The 16,522-nt window shown below is 55.0% G+C and overlaps 1 pseudogene; it reads right to left on the reverse strand.

Moving 5' to 3' along the window:
- Positions 1–16,522, reverse strand: part of LOC106575457 (28S ribosomal protein S9, mitochondrial-like) — a 24,189-nt pseudogene continuing 7,667 nt past the window's right edge.

A 16,522-nucleotide genomic window follows, 5' to 3' on the forward strand; every position in this document is an offset into this window, starting at 1 on the left:
TATATGAAAAACAACATTTTATTTTCAATATACAGACAATGACAATGGACAGGTGTGTTACCAGAGATGGCCCTCTGGTGGCAGAAGAAAACATTACAGCCTATATGGAGTTGGTTGGGTATTCTGCCCTCACATGGACAGAACCCCTTTGAATTTGTACATGTATTTGAGTCATGTACTTGGTGGCCATTTCCAGATCTAAAACACCTTTAGGGGACATATAAAAAGCTACAACAGGGGTTGGATGAACAATTTGTCCACTTACTAATAACAGTTCTGATCTCAGAGGAAGATAATGATGAAGATGTTGCTGTGATTTCCCTGTGTCCAGTTCTATTCTGTCCTCCACCTCAGCGTTTCTTCCAGGTGAACTTCCTCCTCGCTCCCTCCTGGCCCGGCTTCTTCCTCTCCTTAATTATGGGGTCAGGGGTCAGCAGCCCAGCTGAGAGGGAGGCAGAGATGCAGGTCAAAGGTCAAACCAAAAATAGTACAATACATCAACGACAAAGCAACAGAGGAACAGCAGCCAATGTTGTTCATTTGATGTAAATTAAAACGGTCCTTCTCTCAACACATCAAAGCTGCAGGCTAAAGTTAAATCTAGACTTGGTTTCCTCTATCGTAAATCGCTCCTCTTTCACCCCAGCTGCCAGACTAACCCTGATTCAGATGACCATCCTACCCATGCTAGATTACGGAGACATAATTTATAGATTGGCAGGTAAGGGTGCTCTCGAGAGGCTAGATGTTCTTTACCATTCGGTCATCAGATTTGCCACCAATGCTCCTTATAGGACACATCACTGCACTCTATACTCCTCTGTAAACTGGTCATCTCTGTATACCCGTCGCAAGACCCACTGGTTGATGCTTATTTATAAAACCCTCTTAGGCCTCACTGCCCCCTATCTGAGATATCTACTGCAGCCCTCATCCTCCACATACAACACCCGTTCTGCCAGTCACATTCTGTTAAAGGTCCCCAAAGCACACACATCCCTGGGTCGCTCCTCTTTTCAGTTCGCTGCAGCTAGCGACTGGAACGAGCTGCAACAAACACTCGAACTGGACAGTTTTATCTCAATCTCTTCATTCAAAGACTCAATCACGGACACTTACTGGAAGTTGTGGCTGCTTTGCGTGAATTATTGTTGTCTTTACCTTCTTGCTGTTGTCTGTGCCCAATAATGTTTGTACCATGTTTTGTGCTGCTGCCATGCTGTTGTCATGTTGTGCTGCTGCCATGCTGTTGTCATGTTGTGCTGCTGCCATGCTGTTGTCATGTTGTGCTGCTGCCATGCTGTTGTCATGTTGTGCTGCTGCCATGCTGTTGTCATGTTGTGCTGCTGCCATGCTGTTGTCATGTTGTGCTGCTGCCATGCTGTTGTCATGTTGTGCTGCTGCCATGCTGTTGTCATGTTGTGCTGCTGCCATGCTGTTGTCATGTTGTGCTGCTGCCATGCTATGTTGATGTCTTAGGTCTCTCTTTATATAGTGTCGTCTCTCTTGTAGTGATGTGTGTTTTGTCCTAGATTATTATTATTTAATCGCAGCCCCCATCCCCGCAGGAGGCCTTTTGCCTCTAAGTAGGCCATCATTGTAAATAAGAATTTGTTCTTAACTGACTTGCCTAGTTGAATAAAGGTTAAATAAAAATAAAATAAAAAAATAGATAAAGCTTTCTGAATGATGTGTGTGTGTGTGTGTGTCTCGTTAGGTGTGTGTGTGTGTGTGTGTGTGTGTGTGTGTAGTACCACTACCAACCTTTTCTCATGGTCTCCACTTGTCCCTCAGACAGGAAGCTGTGCATGGCACGGGAGATGGCGAGGCGTAGCGCCCCCGCCTGGCTGAAATGGCCCCCGCCACTCACACTGCACTGCATGTCAAACCTCCCCAGCACCCCATGAAGTGGAGGGAGAACATCAACTGCTCCCTGTCAGGGGGAGAGGAGAGGGATGGAGAGAAGGGAGGAGAGGGATGGAGAGAAGGGAGAGGGATGGAGAGAAGGGAGGAGAGGGATGGAGAGAAGGGAGAGGAGGAGAGGGATGGAGAGAAGGGAGAGGAGGAGAGGGATGGAGAGAAGGGAGAGGAGAGATGGAGAGAAGGGAGAGGAGAGATGGAGAGAAGGGAGAGGAGGGATGGAGAGAAGGGAGAGGAGGGATGGAGAGAAGGGAGAGGAGGGATGGAGAGAAGGGAGGGGATGAGAGGGATGGAGAGGAGGGATGGAGAGAAGGGAGAGGAGGGATGGAGAGAAGGGAGGAGAGGGATGGAGAGAAGGGAGGGGATGAGAGGGATGGAGAGAAGGGAGGAGAGGGATGGAGAGAAGGGAGAGGAGGGATGGAGAGAAGGGAGAGGAGGGATGGAGAGAAGGGAGGAGATGAGGGATGGAGAGAAGGGAGGGGATGAGAGGGATGGAGAGAAGGGAGAGGAGGGATGGAGAGAAGGGAGAGGAGGGATGGAGAGAAGGGAGAGGAGGGATGGAGAGAAGGGAGGAGAGGATGGAGAGAAGGAGGGGAGGAGAGGGATGGAGAGAAGGGAGGGGAGAGGGATGGAGAGAAGGGAGGAGTGGGATGGAGAGAAGGGAGGAGAGGGATGGAGAGAAGGGAGGAGAGGGATGGAGAGAAGGGAGAGGAGGGATGGAGAGAAGGGAGGGGATGAGAGGGATGGAGAGAAAGGGAGAGGAGGGATGGAGAGAAGGGAGGAGAGAGATGGAGAGAAGGGAGGAGAGGGATGGAGAGAAGGGAGGAGAGGGATGGAGAGAAGGGAGAGGAGGGATGGAGAGAAGGGAGGGGATGAGAGGGATGGAGAGAAGGGAGAGGAGGGATGGAGAGAAGGGAGGAGAGGGATGGAGAGAAGGGAGGAGAGGGATGGAGAGAAGGGAGAGGAGGGATGGAGAGAAGGGAGGAGAGGGATGGAGAGAAGGGAGGAGAGGGATGGAGAGAAGGGAGGAGAGGGATGGTGAGACGGGAGAGGAGGGATGGAGAGAAGGGAGGAGAGGGATGGAGAGAAGGGAGGAGAGGGATGGAGGGAAGGGAGGAGAGGGATGGAGAGAAGGGAGGAGAGGGATGGTGGGAAGGGAGGAGAGGGATGGTGGGAAGGGAGGAGAGGGATGGAGAGAAGGGAGGAGAGGGATGAGAGAAGGGAGGAGAGGGATGAGGAGAAGGGAGGGGATGAGAGTGATGGGGAGAAGGGAGGAGAGGGATGGAGAGAAGGGAGGAGAGGGATGGAGAGAAGGGAGGAGAGGGATGAGATGGAGAGGAGGGAGGAGAGGGATGGAGAGAAGGGAGGAGAGGGATGGAGATGAGAGAAGGGAGGATAGGGATGAGATGGAGAGGAGGGAGGGAGGATAGGGATGAGATGGAGAGGAGGGAGGAGAAGAGAGACGAGGGATGGAGATGAGAGAAGGGAGGGATGGAGATGGAGGAGAAGGAGAGGGATGAGATGGAGAGAAGGGGAGGAGAGGGATGGAGAGAAGGGAAGGGATTGAGAGAAGGGAGGAGAGAGAGGAGAAAAGAAGGGTGAGGGGAGGGATAAAAAGATTGAGGGAGAGAGAGAGGTGGAAAGGAGGGAGGGAGAAAGAGGAGTTGGTTATGAGATAGAATGAGAGCGAGAGAGAGCGAGAGAGAAAGAGAATAAGAGGGATAACAGGATAAAGAGAGAGAGAGAAGGGTAAGTAAGTCAGTCAATGGAGTGGGCACTGGACACTGAGATACCAGTTATCAACAGCAGTGGTTGTCCAGAGGATTGTAAAGAGCAGCGGTGTGTGTATAGAGTCCTGTCAACCTCTGTTAGAGCCACACGGTCATATTTAGACACTACAGCAGTCACTCTTCTGTCTCAGCATGAAAAAGACAGATGAGGGGTGTGTGTGTCTGAATATGTATGTTCTGGCCCACATCCCAGCAGACTAAATGAAAGGCTTATTGCTGACACAGTCAAACCACCCTTCACGTCCTATTAGTCCTGTCTCAGTCTGTCCTCAGCCCAGGAGATCACCCACCCACCCACCTAACCCACTCAGTTGTGTAATTAACTCTGCTATATCCCAGATAAATAAAAGAGGCTATAACGCAGTGAAGTGCAACATAAAGCTACTTTTCAACAGTGTTTTGTTTGAGAGTGCACGTGGCACGGCGTGCACGTTAAGGAAGGATGGGGAGAGGAGTGTGGAAAGAAGCAGGGGGACTTCATTGGTGGGAGAGGAAGCACTAACGAGCCATGTCTCTCTGATTTGTCTCCTACTTCATCAGTACTGGTCTGAAAGCACATGCTATTTGAAAACATTACGGTGGATGTCTACTGGGAAGAAACACTGTCTCTCAGTAGGACAATACCTGTAGCGGTCTTCCTCCTGCCTGGGAAACACACACACACACACAACTTATTATCCTAGATCTCTCTCTTTTACCATGAAGCCCTGGCCAACCAATAGGTAGGTCATTCTTTGAAAGGGAAAGATCACTGAAACGGTGGTGAACTTTAGACCCGGGTTGCTGTCAACTGCTTTAAGACAAATGCAAATAAATGCTATTTTATTGATCCATTGATTGATAAAAGCCCAATGGTATTAATTGATTTGATTGCTGTTTACCATCTCCAGTGCTGTAAGCCACTGCGTGCTGGTCGTACTGTAGGGGCTGGACCTGCTGCTTGGAGGACTGGATCTCTAGCTGTCTGCAGTAGCGCTGGACAAAGTCCTCCTCCACAGAGCAGTAGGGCAGAGACAGCAACCTCTCCATCAGCAACCTCTCCAACATGGAAGAATAGGAGTTGCCCCTAGACGCTGATCTTGGGTCAGTTTAGCATTTCCCCGACTAATGGCAAAGGTTAGGATTGGGGGAGGGAAAGCTGATCCTGGATCTGTAGGGAAATGTCACCCTGGAGCGTAAGAACATAAGCACACACGCCTACTTTCTATTGGCGGTGTAGGACTCTGTTCAGTGTCTAAACAGCAACCTCTTGTGGTGACTAGGTGAACTGCATCATACCAGTAATACAGTGTCTAGCATGCCAACAACCAGGTTTCCAGCCAACCTTCTATCTGAGTAAAGTACATGTCAGATACAAATATTGGAAGGCATGATGGAAACAGCAAAGTTGTCGGTAAGCTTTCCAAATGTTGCAAATATTGATATAATAACCATCATGCTGAAGTAAAGTTTATTAGGCAACAGATGAAATAAATGATGATGAACATCACAGGGTGGTGAAAGTGCAAGGTTATGAGTTTGATGCTCCTTTCCAATAAATATTGAGGGTCTTATTCTGGTGACATGATGATTTATGCTTGGGTGCCTTTTGACAAATGAAACGAATCTCGCTCTTTAGTCCATAATAATCTCATCATGTAGGCTGCACCCGCAATGTATCTGCTAGCTGTCGGCTGGAGCGCACGTGCCAGTACCAAGGTGCACATTCGCTATATAATGCAACATTTGTGACAAAACCATCCGTAGAGTTGAAAATGTGAGAAATCCATTTAACATGTATTTGTTTTATTCGGTACATGGGAATTTAACCGCAAACTTGATTTCTATGTGGACGACCTAATCACACCCTTTTATCCGCAACAATTCAAGTTGATGGAATTGATTATTCTCTGGTGGGAAAATGCACATATTTAATTTATGCAGATTTTTGAATATTCCCATGAAAACCTGGTGCTAATTGGATGGAAACCTAGCTAGTGATATCTAAGATCTTTTTCCTCAGTAAATACTATCACAGCACAACTGTTGAACTGAGAAAGACAAAGGAAAAGGAGCAGCTATCTGGATGTGATGGTATTAACAGAGTTCCTTCTTACATCGTGGTCTGAGATGGTCTCCACCAACAACTCCTCCAGCTCTTCTTTCAGCAACCACCGACTACCCACCGACTACCCACCGACTACCCACCGACTACCCACCGACTACCCACCGTCTACCCACCGTCTACCCACCGTCTACCCACCGTCTACCCACCGTCTACCCACCGACTACCCACCGACTACCCACCGACTACCCACCGACTACCCACCTACTAACCACCGACTAACCACCGACTAACCACCGACTACCCACCGACTACCCACCGTCTACCCACCTACTACCCACCTACTACCCACCGACTACCCACCTACTACCCACCGACTAACCACCGACTACCCACCGACTAACCACCGACTACCCACCGACTACCCACCGACTACCCACCAGAGAACTGAACACAGACACAGTTACACACACACACACACACACACACACACACACACACACACACACACACACACACACACACACACACACACACACACACACACACACACACACACACGTGAACTTATTTCACTGCTCTGTGAAAACAACTATCCTCACATCTGCTTGGCATCCTGGATGAAGAGGCCCTTTCCTCTCAGATGGTCCTGGTGCTTCTCTACTGCCAGGGCTTTAGTGAAGGTGTCCTGAATGGGACAGGAGGACACGGACAACCAGATTAAACAACATGGAACACCCTATGGTCTATGAACCTTTCACTCAATATTAACAATGTGTATTTGTGTTGTATCAAGAAAAGACCAGTATGGAGTGCATTGTATATTCTGGCGCATGCGCGCGCGCACACACACAAGAGATAGAGGATTCTCCATTATGAAAACAGATCCCATATCTGTCCCCATCCTTGGCTGGATTTAATTGGGTGGGAAAATTGAATTGGGGAGCACTTGGGCTAAAGCTTACTCCCCCTTTCTCCCCAAGAAGCCGCCATGAGGAGCGAGAGGGCTTGCTACCCGCTGTCCGTGGGCACGCTTGTCTAAATTGGCATGGAGCCCACGAGCTTGGCGTTTGCCCATCAAGCGCGGCACAGTATGTTAAGGCTGGTGGTAGAGGGCCCAGACCCGACCCGGGCCAGCAGCCTGGCATTCTGGTCATGTCCCAAAGCAGCCTCACCCTCCCCTCCCCCTCCCCCACGCGACCGGCTGAGAACTCATTTCCCTGTCCATTATTCAGCAGATGTTTGTTTAATTCCTTCTTGATAGAGTGGAGTCTAATCCGCCGCCACTCCGCCACAGAGAGACAGACAGACAGACAGACGGGGGGAAAGCAAACATCAAGCAAAAACCAATTTGTGTCACAACAAAATAAGTAATAAAATAATCTTTATAAAAAGGGAGGTGGTGGTGTGAGGGGGTTTATAATCTTTATAAAAAGGGAGGTGGTGTTGTGAGGGGGTTTATAATCTTTAGAAAAAGGGAGGTGGTGTTGTGAGGGGGTTTATAATCTTTATAAAAAGGGAGGTGGTGTTGTGAGGGGGTTTATAATCTTTATAAAAAGGGAGGTGGTGGTGTGAGGGGGTTTATAATCTTTATAAAAAGGGAGGTGGTGGTGTGAGGGGGTTTATAATCTTTATAAAAAGGGAGGTGGTGGTGTGAGGGGGTTTATAATCTTTATAAAAAGGGAGGTGGTGTTGTGAGGGGGTTTATAATCTTTATAAAAAGGGAGGTGGTGTTGTGAGGGGGTTTATAATCTTTATAAAAAGGGAGGTGGTGGTGTGAGGGGGTTTATAATCTTTATAAAAAGGGAGGTGGTGGTGTGAGGGGGTTTATAATCTTTATAAAAAGGGAGGTGGTGGTGTGAGGGGGTTTATAATCTTTATAAAAAGGGAGGTGGTGGTGTGAGGGGGTTTATAATCTTTATAAAAAGGGAGGTGGTGGTGTGAGGGGGTTTATAATCTTTATAAAAAGGGAGGTGGTGTTGTGAGGGGGTTTATAATCTTTATAAAAAGGGAGGTGGTGGTGTGAGGGGGTTTATAATCTTTATAAAAAGGGAGGTGGTGGTGTGAGGGGGTTTATAATCTTTATAAAAAGGGAGTTTCCCCTCAGCAGTGGGTAGGTTAGGGGGTAGTCAGGTACCCCTGGTTCCCCTCAGCAGTGGGTAGGGTAGGGGTTAGTCAGGAACCCCTGGTTCCCCTCAGCAGTGGGTAGGGTAGGGGTTAGTCAGGAACCCCTGGTTCCCCTCAGCAGTGGGTAGGGTAGGGGTTAGTCAGGAACCCCTGGTTCCCCTCAGCAGTGGGTAGGGTAGGGGTTAGTCAGGAACCCCTGGTTCCCCTCAGCAGCGGGTAGGGTAGGGGTTAGTCAGGTACCACTGGTTCCCTCAGCAGTGGGTAGGTTAGGGGGTAGTCAGGTAGCCCTGGTTCCCCTCAGCAGTGGGTAGAGTAGGGGGTAGTCAGGAACCCCTGGTTCCCCTCAGCAGTGGGTAAGGGGTAGTCAGATACCCCTGGTTCCCCTCAGCAGCGGGTAGGGGGGAGTCAAGTACCCCAGGTTCTCCTCAGAAGTGGGGAGGGGGTAGTCAGGTACCCCTGGTTCCCCTCAGCAGTGGGTAGGGGGTAGTCAGGTATCCTGGTTCCCCTCAGCAGTGGGTAGGGTAGGGGGTAGTCAGGTACCCCTGGTTCCCCTCAGCAGTGGGTAGAGTAGGGGGTAGTCAGGAACCCCTGGTTCCCCTCAGCAGTGGGTAGGTTAGGGGGTAGTCAGGTACCCCTGGTTCCCCTCAGCAGTGGGTAGGGTAGGGGTTAGTCAGGAACCCCTGGTTCCCCTCAGCAGTGGGTAGGGTAGGGGTTAGTCAGGTACCCCTGGTTCCCTCAGCAGTGGGTAGGTTAGGGGGTAGTCAGGTACCCCTGGTTCCCTCAGCAGTGGGTAGGTTAGGGGGTAGTCAGGTACCCCTGGTTCCCCTCAGCAGTGGGTAGGTTAGTGGGTAGTCAGGTAGCCCTGGTTCCCCTCAGCAGTGGGTAGGTTAGGGGGTAGTCAGGTACCCCTGGTTCCCCTCAGCAGTGGGTAGGTTAGGGGGTAGTCAGGTAGCCCTGGTTCCCCTCAGCAGTGGGTAGGGGGTAGTCAGGAACCCCTGGTTCCCCTCAGCAGTGGGTAGAGTAGGGGGCAGTCAGGAACCCCTGGTTCCCCTCAGCAGTGGGTAGAGTAGGGGGTAGTCAGGAACCCTGGTTCCCCTCAGCAGTGGGTAGGTTAGGGGTTAGTCAGGTACCCCTGGTTCCCTCAGCAGTGGGTAGGTTAGGGGGTAGTCAGGTACCCCTGGTTCCCTCAGCAGTGGGTAGGTTAGGGGTAGTCAGGTACCCCTGGTTCCCCTCAGCAGTGGGTAGGTTAGTGGGTAGTCAGGTAGCCCTGGTTCCCCTCAGCAGTGGGTAGGTTAGGGGGTAGTCAGGTACCCCTGGTTCCCCTCAGCAGTGGGTAGGTTAGGGGGTAGTCAGGTAGCCCTGGTTCCCCTCAGCAGTGGGTAGGTTAGGGGGTAGTCAGGTACCCCTGGTTCCCCTCAGCAGTGGGTAGGTTAGGGGGTAGTCAGGTAGCCCTGGTTCCCCTCAGCAGTGGGTAGGTTAGGGGGTAGTCAGGTACCCCTGGTTCCCCTAAGCAGTGGGTAGGTTAGGGGGTAGTCAGGAACCCTGGTTCCTCTCAGCAGTGGGTAGGTTAGGGGGTAGTCAGGTACCCCTGGTTCCACTCAGCAGTGGGTAGGGGGTAGTCAGGAATCCCTGGTTCCCCTCAGCAGTGGGTAGGTTAGGGGGTAGTCAGGAACCCCTGGTTCCCCTCAGCAGTGGGTAGAGTAGGGGGCAGTCAGGAACCCCTGGTTCCCCTCAGCAGTGGGTAGAGTAGGGGGTAGTCAGGAACCCCTGGTTCCCCTCAGCAGTGGGTAGGTTAGGGGTAGTCAGGTACCCCTGGTTCCCCTCAGCAGTGGGTAGGGTAGGGGGTAGTCAGGAACCCCTGGTTCCCCTCAGCAGTGGGTAGGTTAGGGGTAGTCAGGTACCCCTGGTTCCCCTCAGCAGTGGGTAGGGTAGGGGTTAGTCAGGAACCCCTGGTTCCCCTCAGCAGTGGGTAGGGTAGGGGGTTAGTCAGGAACCCCTGGTTCCCCTCAGCAGTGGGTAGGTTAGGGGTTAGTCAGGTACCCCTGGTTCCCCTCAGCAGTGGGTAGGTTAGGGGGGTAGTCAGGTACCCCTGGTTCCCCTCAGCAGTGGGTAGGTTAGGGGGTAGTCAGGTACCCCTGGTTCCCCTCAGCAGTGGGTAGGTTAGTGGGTAGTCAGGTAGCCCTGGTTCCACTCAGCAGTGGGTAGGTTAGGGGGTAGTCAGGTACCCCTGGTTCCCCTCAGCAGTGGGTAGGTTAGGGGGTAGTCAGGTAGCCCTGGTTCCCCTCAGCAGTGGGTAGGTTAGGGGGTAGTCAGGTACCCCTGGTTCCCCTCAGCAGTGGGTAGGTTAGGGGGTAGTCAGGGACCCCTCAGCAGTGGGTAGGGTAGGGGCTAGTCAGGTACCCCTGGTTCCCCTCCAGAGTGGGTAGGTTAGGGGGTAGTCAGGTACCCCTGGTTCCCCTCAGCAGTGGGTAGGTTAGGGGGTAGTCAGGTACCCCTGGTTCCCCTCAGCAGTGGGTAGGTTAGGGGTAGTCAGGAACCCCTGGTTCCTCTCAGCAGTGGGTAGGTTAGGGGTAGTCAGGTACCCCTGGTTCCCCTCAGCAGTGGGTAGGGGGGTAGTCAGGAACCCCTGGTTCCCCTCAGCAGTGGGTAGGTTAGGGGTAGTCAGGAACCCCTGGTTCCCCTCAGCAGTGGGTAGAGTAGGGGGTAGTCAGGAACCCCTGGTTCCCCTCAGCAGTGGGTAGAGTAGGGGGTAGTCAGGAACCCCTGGTTCCCCTCAGCAGTGGGTAGGTTAGGGGGTAGTCAGGTACCCCTGGTTCCCCTCAGCAGTGGGTAGGGTAGGGGGTAGTCAGGAACCCCTGGTTCCCCTCAGCAGTGGGTAGGGTAGGGGTTAGTCAGGAACCCCTGGTTCCCCTCAGCAGTGGGTAGGGTAGGGGGTAGTCAGGAACCCCTGGTTCCCCTCAGCAGTGGGTAGGGTAGGGGTAGTCAGGTAGCCCTGGTTCCCCTCAGCAGTGGGTAGGTTAGGGGGTAGTCAGGTACCCCTGGTTCCCCTCAGCAGTGGGTAGGTTAGGGGGTAGTCAGGTACCCCTGGTTCCCCTCAGCAGTGGGTAGAGTAGGGGGTAGTCAGGTACCCCTGGTTCCCCTCAGCAGTGGGTAGGTTAGGGGGTAGTCAGGTACCCCTGGTTCCCCTCAGCAGTGGGTAGGTTAGGGGGTAGTCAGGTACCCCTGGTTCCCCTCAGCAGTGGGTAGAGTAGGGGGTAGTCAGGTACTCCTGGTTCCCCTCAGCAGTGGGTAGGTTAGGGGTAGTCAGGTACTCCTGGTTCCCCTCAGCAGTGGGTAGGTTAGGGGGTAGTCAGATACCCCTGGTTCCCCTCAGCAGTGGGTAAGGGGTAGTCAGGTACCACTGGTTCCCCTCAGCAGTGGGTAGGTTAGGGGTAGTCAGGTACCCTGGTTCCCCTCAGCAGTGGGTAGAGGGGTAGTCAGGTACCCCTGGTTCCCCTCAGCAGTGGGTAGGTTAGGGGAGGGTCAGGTACCCCTGGTTCCCCTCAGCAGTGGGTAGGGTAGGGGAGGGTCAGGTACCCCTGGTTCCCCTCAGCAGTGGGTAGGGTAGGGGTTAGTCAGGAACCCCTGGTTCCCCTCAGCAGTGGGTAAGGGGTAGTCAGGAAGCCCTGGTTCCTCAGCAGCGGGTAGGTTAGGGGGTAGTCAGGTACCCCTGGTTCCCCTCAGCAGTGGGTAGGGGGTAGTCAGGTACCCCTGGTTCCCCTCAGCAGTGGGTAGGGGGTAGTCAGGTACCCCTGGTTCCCCTCAGCAGTGGGTAGGTTAGGGGGTAGTCAGGTACCCCTGGTTCCCCTCAGCAGTGGGTAGGTTAGGGGGTAGTCAGGAACCCCTGGTTCCCCTCAGCAGTGGGTAGAGTAGGGGGCAGTCAGGAACCCCTGGTTCCCCTCAGCAGTGGGTAGAGTAGGGGGTAGTCAGGAACCCCTGGTTCCCCTCAGCAGTGGGTAGGTTAGGGGTTAGTCAGGTACCCCTGGTTCCCTCAGCAGTGGGTAGGTTAGGGGTAGTCAGGTACCCCTGGTTCCCTCAGCAGTGGGTAGGTTAGGGGGTAGTCAGGTACCCCTGGTTCCCCTCAGCAGTGGGTAGGTTAGTGGGTAGTCAGGTAGCCCTGGTTCCCCTCAGCAGTGGGTAGGTTAGGGGGTAGTCAGGTACCCCTGGTTCCCCTCAGCAGTGGGTAGGTTAGGGGGTAGTCAGGTAGCCCTGGTTCCCCTCAGCAGTGGGTAGGTTAGGGGGTAGTCAGGTACCCCTGGTTCCCCTCAGCAGTGGGTAGGTTAGGGGGTAGTCAGTAGGTCCCCTCAGCAGTGGGTAGGGTAGGGGATAGTCAGGTACCCCTGGTTCCCCTCAGCAGTGGGTAGGGGGGTAGTCAGGTACCCCTGGTTCCCCTCAGCAGTGGGTAGTAGGGGGTAGTCAGGTACCCCTGGTTCCCCTCAGCAGTGGGTAGGGGGGGTAGTCAGGAACCCCTGGTTCCTCTCAGCAGTGGGTAGGTTAGGGGTAGTCAGGTACCCCTGGTTCCCCTCAGCAGTGGGTAGGGGGTAGTCAGGAACCCTGGTTCCCCTCAGCAGTGGGTAGGTTAGGGGGTAGTCAGGTACCCCTGGTTCCCCTCAGCAGTGGGTAGGGTAGGGGGCAGTCAGGAACCCCTGGTTCCCCTCAGCAGTGGGTAGAGTAGGGGGTAGTCAGGAACCCCTGGTTCCCCTCAGCAGTGGGTAGGTTAGGGGGTAGTCAGGAACCCCTGGTTCCCCTCAGCAGTGGGTAGGTTAGGGGGTAGTCAGGTACCCCTGGTTCCCCTCAGCAGTGGGTAGGTTAGGGGGTAGTCAGGTACCCCTGGTTCCCCTCAGCAGTGGGTAGGGTAGGGGTTAGTCAGGAACCCCTGGTTCCCCTCAGCAGTGGGTAGGGGGTAGTCAGGAACCCCTGGTTCCCCTCAGCAGTGGGTAGGGTAGGGGTTAGTCAGGAACCCCTGGTTCCCCTCAGAAGTGGGTAGGGTAGGGGTAGTCAGATACCACTGCGAGCCAGGGTAAGGGGTAGTCAGGTAGCCCTGGTTCCCCTCAGCAGTGGGTAGGTTAGGGGGTAGTCAGGTACCCCTGGTTCCCCTCAGCAGTGGGTAGGAGGGGTAGTCAGGAATCCCTGGTTCCCCTCAGCAGTGGGTAGGTTAGGGGGTAGTCAGGTACCCCTGGTTCCCCTCAGCAGTGGGTAGAGTAGGGGGCAGTCAGGAACCCCTGGTTCCCCTCAGCAGTGGGTAGAGTAGGGGGTAGTCAGGAATCCCTGGTTCCCCTCAGCAGTGGGTAGGTTAGGGGGTAGTCAGGAACCCCTGGTTCCCCTCAGCAGTGGGTAGGTTAGGGGGTAGTCAGGTACCCCTGGTTCCCCTCAGCAGTGGGTAGGGGGTAGTCAGGAATCCCTGGTTCCCCTCAGCAGTGGGTAGGTTAGGGGGTAGTCAGGAACCCCTGGTTCCCCTCAGCAGTGGGTAGAGTAGGGGGCAGTCAGGAACCCCTGGTTCCCCTCAGCAGTGGGTAGAGTAGGGGGTAGTCAGGAACCCCTGGTTCCCCTCAGCAGTGGGTAGGTTAGGGGGTAGTCAGGAACCCCTGGTTCCCCTCAGCAGTGGGTAGGTTAGGGGGTAGTCAGGTACCCCTGGTTCCCCTCAGCAGTGGGTAGGTTAGGGGGTAGTCAGGTACCCCTGGTTCCCCTCAGCAGTGGGTAGGGTAGGGGTTAGTCAGGAACCCCTGGTTCCCCTCAGCAGTGGGTAGGGGGTAGTCAGGAACCCCTGGTTCCCCTCAGCAGTGGGTAGGGTAGGGGTTAGTCAGGAACCCCTGGTTCCCCTCAGAAGTGGGTAGGGTAGGGGTTAGTCAGATACCCACTGCTGAGGGGAACCAGGGGTAAGGGGTAGTCAGATAGCCCTGGTTCCCCTCAGCAGTGGGTAGGTTAGGGGGTAGTCAGGTACCCCTGGTTCCCCTCAGCAGTGGGTAGGGGGTAGTCAGGAATCCCTGGTTCCCCTCAGCAGTGGGTAGGTTAGGGGGTAGTCAGGAACCCCTGGTTCCCCTCAGCAGTGGGTAGAGTAGGGGGCAGTCAGGAACCCCTGGTTCCCCTCAGCAGTGGGTAGAGTAGGGGGTAGTCAGGAACCCCTGGTTCCCCTCAGCAGTGGGTAGGTTAGGGGGTAGTCAGGAACCCCTGGTTCCCCTCAGCAGTGGGTAGGGTAGGGGTTAGTCAGGAACCCCTGCTTCCCCTCAGCAGTGGGTAGGTTAGGGGGTAGTCAGGTACCCCTGGTTCCCCTCAGCAGTGGGTAGGTTAGGGGGTAGTCAGGTACCCCTGGTTCCCCTCAGCAGTGGGTAGGGGGTAGTCAGGAATCCCTGGTTCCCCTCAGCAGTGGGTAGGTTAGGGGGTAGTCAGGAACCCCTGGTTCCCCTCAGCAGTGGGTAGAGTAGGGGGCAGTCAGGAACCCCTGGTTCCCCTCAGCAGTGGGTAGAGTAGGGGGTAGTCAGGAACCCCTGGTTCCCCTCAGCAGTGGGTAGGTTAGGGGGTAGTCAGGTACCCCTGGTTCCCCTCAGCAGTGGGTAGGGTAGGGGGTAGTCAGGAACCCCTGGTTCCCCTCAGCAGTGGGTAGGGTAGGGGTTAGTCAGGAACCCCTGGTTCCCCTCAGCAGTGGGTAGGGTAGGGGTTAGTCAGGAACCCCTGGTTCCCCTCAGCAGTGGGTAGGGTAGGGGGTAGTCAGATACCCCTGGTTCCCCTCAGCAGTGGGTAAGGGGTAGTCAGATAGCCCTGGTTCCCCTCAGCAGTGGGTAGGTTAGGGGGTAGTCAGGTACCCCTGGTTCCCCTCAGCAGTGGGTAGGTTAGGGGGTAGTCAGGTACCCCTGCTTCCCCTCAGCAGTGGGTAGGGTAGGGGGTAGTCAGGTACTCCTGGTTCCCCTCAGCAGTGGGTAGGTTAGGGGGTAGTCAGGTACTCCTGGTTCCCCTCAGCAGTGGGTAGGTTAGGGGGTAGTCAGATACCCCTGGTTCCCCTCAGCAGTGGGTAGGTTAGGGGGTAGTCAGGTACTCCTGGTTCCCCTCAGCAGTGGGTAGGTTAGGGGGTAGTCAGGTACTCCTGGTTCCCCTCAGCAGTGGGTAGGTTAGGGGGTAGTCAGGTACCCCTGGTTCCCCTCAGCAGTGGGTAGGTTAGGGGGTAGTCAGATACCACTGGTTCCCCTCAGCATTGGGTAAGGGGTAGTCAGATACCACTGGTTCCCCTCAGCAGCGGGTAGGGGGTAGTCAGGTACCCTGGTTCCCCTCAGCAATGGGTAGGGGGTAGTCAGGTACCCCTGGTTCCCCTCAGCAGTGGGTAGGTTAGGGGAGGGTCAGGTACCCCTGGTTCCCCTCAGCAGTGGGTAGGGTAGGGGAGGGTCAGGTACCCCTGGTTCCCCTCAGCAGTGGGTAGGGTAGGGGTTAGTCAGGAACCCCTGGTTCCCCTCAGCAGTGGGTAAGGGGTAGTCAGGAAGCCCTGGTTCCTCAGCAGCGGGTAGGGGGTAGTCAGGTACCCCTGGTTCCCCTCAGCAGTGGGTAGGGGGTAGTCAGGTACCCCTGGTTCCCCTCAGCAGTGGGTAGGTTAGGGGGTAGTGAGGTACCCCTGGTTCCCCTCAGCAGTGGGTAGGTTAGGGGGTAGTCAGGAACCCCTGGTTCCCCTCAGCAGTGGGTAGAGTAGGGGGCAGTCAGGAACCCCTGGTTCCCCTCAGCAGTGGGTAGAGTAGGGGGTAGTCAGGAACCCCTGGTTCCCCTCAGCAGTGGGTAGGTTAGGGGTTAGTCAGGTACCCCTGGTTCCCTCAGCAGTGGGTAGGTTAGGGGGTAGTCAGGTACCCCTGGTTCCCTCAGCAGTGGGTAGGTTAGGGGGTAGTCAGGTACCCCTGGTTCCCCTCAGCAGTGGGTAGGTTAGTGGGTAGTCAGGTAGCCCTGGTTCCCCTCAGCAGTGGGTAGGTTAGGGGGTAGTCAGGTACCCCTGGTTCCCCTCAGCAGTGGGTAGGTTAGGGGGTAGTCAGGTAGCCCTGGTTCCCCTCAGCAGTGGGTAGGTTAGGGGGTAGTCAGGTACCCCTGGTTCCCCTCAGCAGTGGGTAGGTTAGGGGGTAGTCAGGGACCCCTCAGCAGTGGGTAGGGTAGGGGATAGTCAGGTACCCCTGGTTCCCCTCAAGAGTGGGTAGGGGGTAGTCAGGTACCCCTGGTTCCCCTCAAGAGTGGGTAGGTTAGGGGGTAGTCAGGTACCCCTGGTTCCCCTCAGCAGTGGGTAGGTTAGGGGGTAGTCAGGAACCCCTGGTTCCTCTCAGCAGTGGGTAGGTTAGGGGGTAGTCAGGTACCCCTGGTTCCCCTCAGCAGTGGGTAGGGGGTAGTCAGGAATCCCTGGTTCCCCTCAGCAGTGGGTAGGTTAGGGGGTAGTCAGGAACCTCTGGTTCCCCTCAGCAGTGGGTAGAGTAGGGGGCAGTCAGGAACCCCTGGTTCCCCTCAGCAGTGGGTAGAGTAGGGGGTAGTCAGGAACCCCTGGTTCCCCTCAGCAGTGGGTAGGTTAGGGGGTAGTCAGGAACCCCTGGTTCCCCTCAGCAGTGGGTAGGTTAGGGGGTAGTCAGGTACCCCTGGTTCCCCTCAG

Source organism: Salmo salar, chromosome ssa17, assembly GCF_905237065.1.
Source record: "Salmo salar chromosome ssa17, Ssal_v3.1, whole genome shotgun sequence".
NCBI classification, from domain to species: domain Eukaryota; kingdom Metazoa; phylum Chordata; class Actinopteri; order Salmoniformes; family Salmonidae; genus Salmo; species Salmo salar.